The sequence below is a fragment of the Dipteris shenzhenensis genome, chromosome 4 (assembly GCF_047967505.1).
Source record: "Dipteris shenzhenensis isolate YYH24624 ecotype China chromosome 4, Dip_SZ_1.0, whole genome shotgun sequence".
Classification (NCBI taxonomy): Eukaryota; Viridiplantae; Streptophyta; class Polypodiopsida; order Gleicheniales; family Dipteridaceae; genus Dipteris; species Dipteris shenzhenensis.
The window spans coordinates 53,936,168-53,949,370 of NC_141599.1; the positions used below are offsets into that span (position 1 = coordinate 53,936,168).

At 41.6% G+C, this 13,203-nt stretch overlaps 1 pseudogene; it reads left to right on the forward strand.

The window, feature by feature from the left end:
- Positions 1-8,601: 8,601 nt before the first annotated feature.
- On the forward strand, positions 8,602-12,115 carry LOC147903050 (iron-sulfur cluster assembly SufBD family protein ABCI8, chloroplastic pseudogene; annotated as a pseudogene).
- The last annotated feature ends 1,088 nt before the right edge of the window (positions 12,116-13,203 follow it).

Sequence of the window (13,203 nt, forward strand, 5' to 3'; positions counted from 1 at the left end):
TTCCTCATCCTCGCTTTCATTTAGAATGGGTATGATTGTGTGATAGATCCATGTCTTCACATGTGATTTGTTGATGCATCTGTTGTAGTGATAGCATGATAGGCTTCTTGCCATCCTCTTTTGAAAACCCTTGAACATTGTGCAAGGGGTGAGTTTGCTTAATGGATTTACAGTCCCATTAATTTGAATGACTATTGCCATGTCAATCTGACAATCCTCTTCAATGCACTAATAGCATTAGCAGAGCTCCACCAAGTTGGGGCATTTGTGGAAGATTTCTTGGATAAAATTGAGGTTCTAAGAAATCATACTCTCGTTGGATATGGACACGTTCACCGAGGGAATAGATATGAGATACATTGTCTATCTTTCTAGGTCAGTTGAATCGTTTGTAGGTATATAAACAATCACCCCCTTAGTTGCTAGGAGAGGCTTGTCTCACATGGGTTGAAACAAAAACTACCAAAACTACAACCTGCATGCCTAATTGCCGCGACGACCTATCTCTATTACCTGACCATTACATAAACTTTTTCCTCAATCGCACAAGATACATTTCATCAAAGAATGAATGCTGGGTCCCTAGAAGAAATGGCTGGTCTCGACAAACCTCACCGTCTTTAGTCAAAACACTCTTGCCACGTCCCTCCCTTTTGAGGTATGGCTAGATTTTGAACCATGGGGCAAGTTAGCTCTCAAGAAGGCCACAACATCTGCGACACATTGTAATTTTGTTCCAATTATCCTTAGTTGCTCATGTATTAAAGCTCTCTTTACTACTTCACCTGCCCCATCACTCACTGTTGCCATGTCCAAAACCAAAGAAATTCTAGGTCATCTTCATGTCCATGAGTCCTGCATATTTGGCAACAAGGTAGAATGGCCATTGAGCTGGGAGGCAGCACCATCAGACCAAACCCAGTGCTTTGATAATGAGAGTCCTTGCCCCTATACAGTCCTCTCACATTCCAAGAAATGATGGACAACCTAGACATCGGATGGAAGTGAGGGTGTGCCAGTGGCAACGGCACAAAACTCTCTCTCTGACGGCGCAATCCCATCCGTAATGTAACATAAAGCAATGTTGAATGAAAAGAGTATCATGCACTCTAACATCTCAGATAAAGAAATGCAAGGTCTTCTACACATCTACTCCATGCCAGGTATATGTGATGTGAACAAAAATGGTAACTTGGCATGATATCCAATACATGGATTGAATTTCATTCAGCTCCTTGAATGTATAGTTCTCTCTGCAAAGTCGACCCCACTGATACAACCAGCCCTCAAGGAATCATAATGCACACTCTATTAAATAATCAGCCCACCATTTGTAAATGAAATTATGTCGTATGAATTTCCAAACATGGACATTCAATAACAATAACAAACTATTGTAACTCATTTTCTTGATTGCAAGAACCTAACTTTTCTTTGTTTCTCTATGAAGAATCTCCTTCCAAAGATGCATTTTAAATTATTGTACGTGGATCCCCTATGCTTCTCACATAACACAGATTCACATAATGTCAAAACACTGAGTTTTGGTTTCTATAAGGCAGAGCAACCAGGCTGTTCATCATTACTTTCACATATATGGCGCATGCAATAATAGGTTTCCCTCATGAAACCCAGCATTAGCCTGTCACGTTGGGTAACAGCTTCATTCAAATATAGCATTTGAATATGTTGAATACAACAACAACATATGTATCTATCCTTCAATTATTGTACAATAAAGGATTTTAAGTGCTCAAAAGAACGTTGTTGTATTCACACATTGGAAACGCTTTTCTAAACTCGAGAAAGAGCTCAACCTGTATCAACACCAATCACACAATTAGTCAAAAGGAATGTACGAACACCTATTTATAGTACTGTAAAACACTACCAACTAGTTAGTGTTGATTAACAAAGTAGATTGCAAGTGCAAGTCAAGCAACCCATACAAAGATTCATGTTCGAAAAATCCAAGTTAAACACACATAATGCTTACTCTCAGGTATTTTGTTGCACCCAAGTCGGGTGAACCCTATGATTTGTTCCCTTGTAGCATCTAATATTGGATGATTGCATGAAAATGTGACACGTGTGGTCTCCATCTGGCACATAAGAGCAAAGCACATGATATTGAATGGTTATTGCAAGAAAGCATGTGACACCCACCATATCATCATTTGTCAAAAATCCAAGGCCACACCCAACACATGTACTTGTTGTGATGAAAAGAATCCTTGAGCCCAAGGCAAGGACCTTGGGGATAGCCAAGATGAATGCTACATGCTGCCATGCTGCCTGGTTTCTACAAAATGCAGCAGGCATGATGCAAAGTCAACCTCCAATTGAATCTTTTGTATCAGTTTGTCTCGTAACTTCAAAAGCTCCTATGAAGTCAAGCACATATTAAGACCAGAATAGAAATGAACTTTATTAAAAAATAGAAGTGAGACTTGTACTTTACCTGTGCATCATCAACTTTTTTGTCAAGATCCTTGGAAATATCCTCGCCCTTGAGCATGTTGCTACGAACACTCCGACATTCCAATGTCATCTTGCCACTTTTTTTCATTGCTCAATCAGCAGTAGCTTCACAACTTTTCTAAAGGGATGCAATTTTCAAATTCAAGCTGTCAATAGCCATGAACATGCCCTCCCTTCTATGGAGCATACATTTTGCCTCCTCCTTCTACATAGTTGCCTTTTTGGATTCTTCCCCGATTCTTCCAATGCAATCGTGACCATTGCCTTATCCAATGCAATCATCAGCATTGCCTTATTGTTAGCAAGTAGCAACCGTACATTCTTTACATTTTTAGGTGCTCATTAATTGGCCCTAGAATATGGCAAAAAATCTACCCCACTACTGTGTTGAATGCTAGTTCTTGCTCTTGAAGTCAAATTTGTCTCTTCGGACACTCTTTGCTAGTCAGGACCATCTCCATCCTTGGAGAATCCATTCGCAATACACCACCTCCATAATTTGTTATCCAAATACTTTTTCTTCTCTAATTTTTTGATTGACTTCTTCACAAACTCTGCCCATATAGGGAGCACCATTTTCAGTACTATGGGTATTTCGCTTGCCATACTCGCAGGCAAAGCCCCTTGAGGCATTCTTTGTTGTTGATGGGCATCTCTTGGTACACTTTGTAGTCGAGCGAGAGCATGTCTTTGTACTTGTCTTTGTGCACCACTCTACATTTAATTAGGCCTTTCCCCTTTTAGACCCTCATTGAAAATGAAGAGCCATAGCTCATCCAGGACATCCGAGGATGATAAGAAGTGGGGGTTCATGCCACCCAAAATCTGAGGCCATACTCGGCATTAAAGTCCTCCTTTGCTGTGCAAAACAAATTTTCAAAATCCAACGGGTGGAACTTGGACACGGTTATCATATAACACAACAAGAAAAAACATACTGAGCTCAAAACTTCAAAATTAAGTGAGCTGAATAATAGCTAAGAAAACTAGGGAAATAAAATATAAAGGCAACAAGCCAAAAATCATGTGCTAGAAACACTGAAACCTGCAATGTACAATCTAACATAGTCTTAAAAACATATGTAAGCTACCAGAAGTGGTTGCCAACCTAACCCGACAAGGAGAATGGGTATGGGAGTTTGGGTGCGAGAGTTGTTGGAGAGTTGTTGAAGAAAGCAAACACAGATGTGGGAGAAAGAGAAAGCTCAACATCCACGAAAGAGAAAGCTCTCATGTGAGTAGGTATCAAGTCATGTCATGCATGCACATCCACGCAGTTCGATTCATAATTGCATGGGCTCGACTTTCAGTTACAATTAAAAAAAAAAAATCCAAGTTTTGAACTTCAGTTTTACTAGTGCCAACCACTAGCCAACACCCACTATTTAGCCTAAAAAGTGGTCCACCTTTACATGCATACACCCATTAAGCATAAATTAATACAATTGATGGCATTTAATTTGCATCTTGAACATAGGTGGTCTTCTAATCGGATTGGTTTGATCTAAGATGGTGGTATGTGGTCCAAGTTGCTCCTTGAAGTAAACATACTTTTGAAGATAAGGATGTGGATATGGAGATGCTGCCAATGGAGCTAGTCAATCGTGATGGATCTAGGGAAGAAGATGAAGATCATGATATGGGCCAAGAAGGAAGTGCATAGAATGACACAGTAATGGAGGGAGGTGGAGATCACCACATTGGGAAAGAAGATGGGGTTCATGGATCACCCAATATTATTGAAGAAAATGAATTAAAGGATCATGTCTCAGGTAGACGTACAATAGATGATGATGATACATGTGATCAATTGACTATAGAGTTAGAGATAGACTTATTTGGTTCATGGGACTAACTCTTGCTCAAGACCCTCTCAAGACAAAGCTGTTGATGTAAATCCTACTGATTGATTCTTTTGCCATTGACAAGGCTTTTTATCTTTGTCCCTTTCACTTTTATAGTGGCATTATGTACATTTATATATTAAATTCACCATGAATACTAAGTATTTTGATCTCAAACTTGGTGTACATACCCTTTTTTTTTTCTTTCAAATGACAAAACTTGTAGCAAAAGATTATTTGGGGTCTTATTGCAAACCACATTCCGTAATTCCATCGGTATATAAAATTTATACCAGTGTCGATATTACCAACGGTATATACCTACTCATTTACCTTGGTGTATACTAACTTTAAGGTACTATTAATATATACCAACATTAATTAGCGTCAGTATATACCAACACTAACATCGACGAAAAACTTTCCTGCAAGCTGTATTGATGGTTTTGGTGCCCACACGAGCTAAATGTTCGTAGGAAAATGTCAGAAAAAGACAAAGGTATAGTAGTGTTGAAGACTGGAGAGGGAGAGAATGCATGATATATCTATTCTAAAAATACGATAAAAATGAATGAAGTTCTTGAGGAAGCAATCCCAAGTATCACATGATGCAAAGCCATCTCAAGAAGATGGATGAACCTCTAAAGCTTCAATAGTACTATGTTTCATCTAGGGTTAGAGGCTCGTCTCTGTAAGGTTTTATCATAGCATACATCTCCACCTCATGATTCCAAATGCATATATATCCATCTCCATCTATGAAATATACATGCATTGAATCATATATGATTCGAACCATATTCTAATGATGCCTTTCTAGATTCTTAACGAGAATGCATATAAGAGAGCTAAAAAGCCCCTCTACTGACCTCCTCTGTTCATTACAAAAATGCATTGAATCACATATGCATTGATCCATATGCAAAAGTTTCAATTATCAATTATGCAATGCAATCTCAATTAGAACTGAATAATGCTAATATATGATATTACTCTTTCAAATTGTAGATTGTAAAATGACACCTTTCTAATTTGTTAATGAAAATTCATATAAGGGAGCTAAAAGCTCCCTCCATTCCATATCCTTTATTTTATTTTTTTGCAAAAAATTCCATATCCTTTATTCATTGAGTCATTGTATGAAAATATAATAAAAATACAATATCCGTTCAAAAAATACAGTAGAAAGCAATCCCAAGTATCACATGAAGCAATGCCCTCTTAAGTAGATGGATGAACCCTCTAAAGCTTCAATAGTAATATGTTTCAAGAGGCTCATCTTTGTTAGGTTTCGTCATAGCATACATCTCCATCTCATGATTTCAATCGCCACTCAACCGCCTCTGAATGAAAAAAATGATAGCATTTAGAAATGGCAAAGAACAAACATCACCTACCTTACCAAAGAAAAGAAGTGGATAGGGGGTACTGGTGGTGTAGAGGCATGGTGAAATAACGGCTGTATGGAGTGCCTGCTGCAAAAGAAATTAGTTTTTGGTGTTGGCATGATTATTAAAGCAAGGTATATATATCTTTCAAATTGAAATTGCAAATGTACGTATACAAATCATATGAAACATTTCTACCTATATACAAAAGTAATTGCAAACGTTTACTTAATATCTATCATGTATGAACAACTAAAATTTTAATTGCAAATGTATATATATAAAATCATATGAAACATTTGCATCTTTATGAAAAAGTAATCGCAAATGTTTTCTTAACATCTATATATAAATAAGTAAAATCTTGATTTTGGCTTAATCATTGTATTTGTCATAGGAGCAAATTGATAAGAGCACCCTATGTGATTGCATCTAAGGGCTATCCATGTGGTGTTGGTAAAATGTACTACGGTAGGGCTTAGCTTCAGCTCTATTTGGTAACTAAACCCATACATCAATTGATCTACTCTGCTCAAAGTGGAGATAACTACCCATCGATTGAGCTGATGTACGATGCCAACTAGAGATAAAATCAATTGATTCAACTGCACTAGGTAGCGGCTATTGACAACTATGCTAAATTTGAGGAATTTTGTTGAAGATACATCCATCAAAGAGCTTTAAAGAAAATTTCATTTTGCAACTAGGATAGAATGCTTGCCACATTGTTGGCTATGTCTCTAGACAATCTGGCATAAGATGAATTTGGGTTGATCACAACAATCTAGCATCATCCCTATTCTATAGCTATGCCTGATGATTTGAAACATGATATTTTTATTGAGGTTTAAAAATCTTGAGTCTCATTGATTTAGGACTACTAATTGATGATTTGAAATATGTTATTTGCTATGTAGTCAATATTTTAGATTTTTATTAAATGTGCTTCAAGGCATTCTTTTTTGTTTGCATGTGCTTTAAGATACAAATATTTGCAACCTAATTTTTTCACACATGACATGAAGTTTTTAAACCACATTGTTCTCAAACTTCTCATGAGTAGCATTAATGTAACAATGATAGAATTTGCCCATGAGTGCACGCTTGCCTTGAACACTGCCCAGCAAGACACCACCTCTCTCTCTCCACTACTTCCATACTCCATACTCACCCTTCATAATTCCTATATATGGCCCAATTCCCCACTAATTGAAAAGTTAGTCCTCTTTTCAACAAATGGGCTATTTCCTATGGGTAACCTTTATCAAGCTTCTCTATCCTCTTGCTCACCCACTCTTGTGGCATGCAAGCACCTTTCATTCCACCTCAAGCACCTTCCATTCTGCCTCAAGAGTATAACACCCCCACACCATTCAAATCTCGTGGCATGCAAGCCTTTTATGCTCTCAAAAGAGCTATCCATTTTTTAAATATGGCCTTCTATCAGCATTGAATATGGCCAAACTGTAATTTATATGTAACATTTAGAGCTTTTGTCAAAATGGTGGCCTTTCTCTTGGTCGGTGTCTCTAAGTTTGATTGCCTGTTTTGACGTGTGGAGCTAGTACAACTACTCATGAGCTCTTTGGTGACACTACTTGGTACTATCCTCATGCTGGTCTTTCTCCTGTGCCATCTCCTAGATGAGCATTTTGTTTGTTGTGACTGTCTTCCAGGTCACCTTAATTGGTTTTAGCCAGAGGCTGTTTGTTGTCCTTTGGCTGGCCCAATTTGCAGCTAGTCAGCCTTGGTTCTTTGATGTTTGTAGAGCCCCTTGGCCGTGAAGCTTTGGCAGCGAACCGTTCCTAAGCCTCCAAGTCCCATTCTTGGTTGGGCTTTTGGCCACCTTCATGCAATAGGTGTGTGAGAGGTCAGTTTTGTTAGTGGGATCAGTCTAAGAAGAGCCGTTCTATCACCTTAGGTTTGTGGAGTACTACTTGTGGGCTTTGCTCAGTTCTTCCGTCCTTTTGTACTTTTCGAGCTCATAGAGGGGAGCCAGGCACAATTGGAATATGCAATACAGCCTTGCAAATGATGATATGTTCTTGCATATCTTTTGCGTATCCATTGCATATCTTGTGATTGTTTGGGAATGAGTTGAGTCCTCTCAACACCTTCAGCACGATAGATACGATAGATAAGCGACTATATGGCTGCTCAAGCTTGGGAACATGTCATCCTAGTCAAGAGCCCTGTGCGTAATGTCCTTAATTAAGCTGAGGCATATCATGCTGTAAATGAGGCTGAATTTCAGGCTGCACATGTGGCTACAAATGACCGACAGATGAAGAAGGAGCAACCTTAGATGTGACATCATCATGAGAATCGAACGAAAACAAAGGCATCAAGCTGTCAAAGATATCTAGAGCATCAATAATGGGTTATTTTTTACAGTCCAACAAAGGCATAGAGGAAGATTCATCAAAGACAACATCCCTACTGACAAAACACTTGCCCTGGTAGAGCTTATAGCCCTTGCTCTCTGAGCTATACCCAATAAAAATGCATTTGACAGCTTTATCATCCAACTTTATGCATGTCTGAGAGGGCACAGGTGCATATGCCAAGCATCATGTGACAACAACCAAGGCAGCAAGCATTTTGAGAAAGTTGATAGTCTTGGAAGAGCCGGCAGCCAAGGCAGTAAGAAAAACCATATACATGAATTGCATGCCTGCAAACCGGTTTAGAAGAGCCTGCAAACCACAAACATGAATTGCAAAGGCATTGGTAAGGTTAATCATGTGATCTCTCGGAGGCTCTGGCCACGTAAGGATATTTTCCTCCTCTTTACTAGCGCTTTACCCTAGATAGATATTTTGCCACCTTGTGATGCATGAAGTACGTCTTGCCAGCTTCTTGGTGTGTGCATGGTGCCGTCGTAGCCCATGGCTTCAAGCTCTTGCACGCTGTCTTTTTCTGCTCTGCAGTCGCCCTGCATTCTCGTCCTCTCTAGCGCTCTTCCATCGACAGCCAAGGTCTCCGCCCATTTTGGCACAGGTCCTGTGCACTCATCATCTGCTGATATTCAGCAGTTTCTGAATCGGAACTACAAGTGGGGATTTGTCTCGGACATAGAGTCCGTTTCCTTTCCCAAAGGTTTGTCCGAGGACACCATCAGGCTCAGATCTGCAAAGAAAAACGAGCCCTCATCGCTTCTTCAGTTTCGCATCAACGCTTACAAACAATGGCTCAAGATGAACGAGCCCCGGTGGTCTGACAACCTTTATCCCCCCATCGAATTCCAAGACTTCTGCTACTACTCCGAACCCAAACAAAAGGAGAAGAAGAAAAGCTTGGATGAGGTAGACCCTGCTTTCCTTGAAACTTTCCAGAAACTAGGTGTGCCACTCACAGAGCAGAAACGACTGACCAATGTCGCTGTGGATGCCGTCTTCGACAGTGTCTCCATAGCCACCACACATAGGAAAGCCTTAGAAGCTCAAGGCGTCATCTTCTGCTCCTTCTCAGAAGCAGTTTATATACTGTCCTTGTGCGCACCATCACGGATGAGTTTTCTCCCGCAGTGCAGACATCGACAAGTGCGTTTGAGACATGGTCTAAATCGGAGGACCTTTATGCGAGGGACTCAGTGATGTGGGCTGTTACTCTAATGGGGCAGCTTGACAGGCTTGAGTTCTCCAGCATAGTACTATGCAGCCCTTTCTGATCAAGGCTCTTGAGTTCTCCAGTGTAGTACTCTTCAGCTCTTTCTAATGAAGGCTAAGGTCATCCATGACCACCTTTTGTCCATGGGAGCTGTGCTAACCTCTCTCCAGTTGGCAGCATTTATTCTCATCAAGCTACCTCTGGCTTATGATGTGGTCTCTCGGGCCTTGCGGTGTAGAGACTCAGCTAGTCAGGTAGACTTCGATGATTAAAGAGGAGTCAGTACTATTGTCCCAGGGCAAGCTGCAGGGCACTCCAGGTGGCACGCGGCCCTTTCCTCTCAGGAGAAGACCAAGAAGAACCGGAGCAGGTGCTACAAGTGTGGCAAACGAGGCCATTTGGCGAGGGACTGCAAGTCCAAGGGTAAGTCTCAAGATCAAGACTCATCATTAGACTCTGACCACTCAGGAGGTTCCAAGGCAGCTGCAGCACAGATTGTCAAGAACTGCAAGATAGTTCGAGCTTTCCGACATCGAGGTGTCTCCCCCCACGGGTCACAGCTAGAGAGGGTGTGCGGGCGGGAGAGGGCGGCTTCTGGCCCTAATCAGTTGAAATTCTGGCAGGCAAGGTGACAATGTATAGCTATGGACCAGATGTGTTAACAGTTCATTGCTTGGTGTTGCAGGGATTATGCATGGTGGAATTCGAGTTCATTATGAGGGGTTCCTGTATGTGATGAGTTCATTGCTTGGATACTGGACGTGGTATGTTCCTTAGTTTATGCTACTCCATCGGGAACTCAATGCGACTGGCTTGGGAATCACAAGAGAATATGGCTTCCTTGTTGTTTGAGGTGGCACTTCTTCGAGGGTCTAGGCTATTGGGAGCTTTCTCCTTGGACACTTCCCATCCCGGAGGGTCCATGGTGGCATCTTCATCGGCCCTCAGATCATTGTCCACCATGAGCTGCAGAGAGGGTGTTCGAGTTGCATTGAGTGAGGGCTTCTATGTGGGTGTGCCCACCCCCTTTCAGGTTAGATTAGGGAGAGGAAAGAGCTAGGGTCTAGGGCTGGAGGCAAGGCCACATACGCCTTATGCAATTGAGAAAGACATGTGCTCAATTGAAGAGCCAGCAACATACGCTGGGACAAATGATGATCGTGTTACAAGACATGCAAGAGGCCTTAATCCTCTTCACACGCTTGATCAGCCTAAGCCCCATGCTTTTGCAAGTCAGTCTGCCATACAATGGAATCCTCAAGTAAAGATCATCCCAATGGTCCATATTCCACCAATTTTAGTCACGATGCCTCTTACTCAAGAAGGTTCATGAATGATTGAGAAGGTGGCACACTTATCCAAGTTCTCTTGGGAGAAGGATCCGGAGAAAGTCTTAAGCTGGTCACAATCTCTTGACATCTTCTTTGAAGATACCTCACTCACACTGAAATCAAGAAGGTCAAGATTAGAAAAGGATGCAATACTTTGGTGGGAAGTGCTTCGTTATCTGAAGAAGGGCGCTTCCACTTGGGAAGCTTTTAAGAAACTATTGCACGAATATGTCCTTCCTCGTGATTATAAGGAAGCATTGCTCCTGCAAGGGGATCGATTCTATCCGACTTGCCAAGAGACTGGATCGATTCTACCAGACTCGCCAAGAGACTTTTCAAGCCATGGAGACATTGTCAAAAACTGAGCAAATGCATAAATCTTGTTGGACTTAGAGCTCAATTGTGAATTGAAGAAAAGCATGTTGGTCCTTCCTCTCTTAAGAAGGCTATTGCTGCCACTCAGTGTATCGAAAAGAAGCAACTTGCTCAAGGTAGCAGCAAGAGGTCCCATTCCTTAGTTTACAAGGATGTGGGAACGAAGAACCATAATGGAAATTGCTTTCCACAATTGCAAGATGAATCCTTCCTTTTTCCCAAGCATACTTCGAATTTTAGAATGCATCCGAAGGGGGAAAATGCCAAAGACAAGTCCTAGAGCCAGATCCTTTCACCACAGGGTCGACATAAGTATAAAATTGAAGGACGACGTTTCTGTTGTGGAGAACCGGGACATCCTTTCTGTAATGGTACTCTGAAGAAGGATAATTCTCCTAGCAAGGAAAATATGGAGAATAAAGGCTGACAGCCTTCTTTGATGTAATTAGCAATTCACCTGCCTAGGGCATGCTATTAGGTGACTTGTTTTGGGGTTGTGTGAGTCGTGTATTTTTCAACCCTCAATGTAATTTTCAGATGTGTGAGATACTCTCTCTGCATTTGCATATTGTCACGTATGGCAATTGTTTGAAGGCAAGTAACTATTGCCTCTTTTCTTGTGCTTATGTTTGTGCATTTGGAAGCATTAAACTGGGAGGACCTTATCCTACCCTTTGTTATGCGAAGATTGTGTTGATGCAAATATAGCAAGCTTGGATTGGACACTACTGCACAGTGCTCTCAGATGTTTTCCTCCGTTCGTTGGTGGGTGGACTATGGGGAAGATACTCCATTGTGGCAGGGTATTTCCATTCGTATTCTCAGCCAGGGGGCTAGCTCTTCACCCGTGGAGCGGTTGTGGAGTAATTTTGGGAACATTGCAACAGAAAAGAGGAACAGGCTTGGGGTTTAGAAGGTCAATGATCTTGTATTTGTTAATGCAAACTTGCGTTTGCTTAACAAGTTCAGGGCAGATTGCACTCCTGAACTGTATCTTGGATTTCGATCACACGAGGACTCCGACAGTGATGTAGAGGATGCTCTTGAGGCTGAGCTTGAGGATGAGCATGAGGATGATGACTCCTAGGTCAGGGATGATGATGAGGCTCAGCAGGATGAGGGAGAGTCCTCTGTTCTTGTAGACCATTAGGTAGCAATCCCGTCTCGCAATCTTGGACCTATCTGCCCGTGCATCCTCTAATCCAAATAACCCTTTTCCTTGCCTATAAAATTCGACTTTGATATGTGGTAAGGGCCGGAAGATTGCAACAACCTGCAGATGATTTGTCATGCATCTCTTTGCGAGAAGCAACAGCAGGGGTTGAGGATGAATGGCCAGATGCTGGCCTTTCAGGGTCACCGTACTAAAGGATGAATGCTTGTTTGCAGTGGAGTGCTTCTCATCATGGTATGCAAACATTGTCCATATGTTGTCTACTGGGGAACTCCCTTGAAGGGCTGACCCCCAAAGGAAGCAGATCATTCAAACAACCCCTTTCAAATTAATTGTTGCTAGGTAGCTGTACGAGTTGGGGAAAGACCACATTTTGAGGCGGTGCGTGCTTTTTCACAAAACTTAGCTGCTTCTTGAAGAAGCTCATTTAGGCATGGGTGTGGTCAAATGGGCCCGGATGCTACTGCTAGGAAGATAATGCGCGTTGGGTTCTGGTGGCTAAAGTTGTTACACCCATGTGCACTGGGTTCTGCTGGCCAAAGTTGTTCTAGGATTGCTACACCCATGTGCGATGATGTGACTCATGTCAAACAGCCGGCCCCAAGCCTACCAAACGAGTACCTCCCGGTTAAGCCATTCAGCCCAGTGCCGCCCTTCCATAGACTTCTTACAGGGCATGCAAGATATGTTAAAATTGCAAGGGTAAGTGTAAATAGTGCCTTAATGCCAACCAAAGCAAGACTTTGAGAGTCTTATAGGAGGGCATGTAGGTGTACCTTGAAGTTTCCAAGGACTCTAAGACAATAAGAACTGGCAAGCATTTAAGTGATCTTCGTGGTGTTGTGGTCCTTATCAGAAAACAAAGAAGAAAGTGATGTGTATCACGGGTTGGCACTACCTCCTCGAATCAAGATTAACCATGTGTTTCAGGTCAATTGTTGGAAAGAACATTTGGGGATTATGCTAGTGGAGAAGATTCCTAACGTTGAGGACACGACTAG